We start from the raw sequence: 236 nt of genomic DNA, 5'->3' as shown, positions 1-236 counted from the left end.
GCATTTTTTTTATTTTCCACTGCTGTCAGCAAATTTATGTATCTTACAGTCTTGTTTACATAATAAGAATCGTACTCTATCCTACTTCCTAATGTAATGTGTCTTAAAATCAAATATGATATTAACATATTAGTTGTAATAGTCAATTAAAAAGTAAAAATTATGCTTCCAGCATACAATCAAGTTAACATCAGCATAGATGCCCTAATGATTACACGTGATTATAGCATTATGAA

The 236-nt window shown here is 28.0% G+C and overlaps 1 protein-coding gene across 1 annotated transcript in view; it reads left to right on the top strand.

Annotated features, from left to right (window-relative positions):
- The window catches only part of LOC119581633 (FERM, ARHGEF and pleckstrin domain-containing protein 1-like), a gene marked incomplete at both ends in the record, with an annotated part of 41567 nt that overhangs the window by 35485 nt on the left and 5846 nt on the right, over window positions 1–236 (top strand).

This window comes from Penaeus monodon, chromosome 15, assembly GCF_015228065.2.
Source record: "Penaeus monodon isolate SGIC_2016 chromosome 15, NSTDA_Pmon_1, whole genome shotgun sequence".
Lineage (NCBI taxonomy): Eukaryota > Metazoa > Arthropoda > Malacostraca > Decapoda > Penaeidae > Penaeus > Penaeus monodon.
The sequence above is the reverse complement of the archived record's forward strand: the minus strand, read 5'-3'. Positions and strand labels throughout refer to the sequence as shown.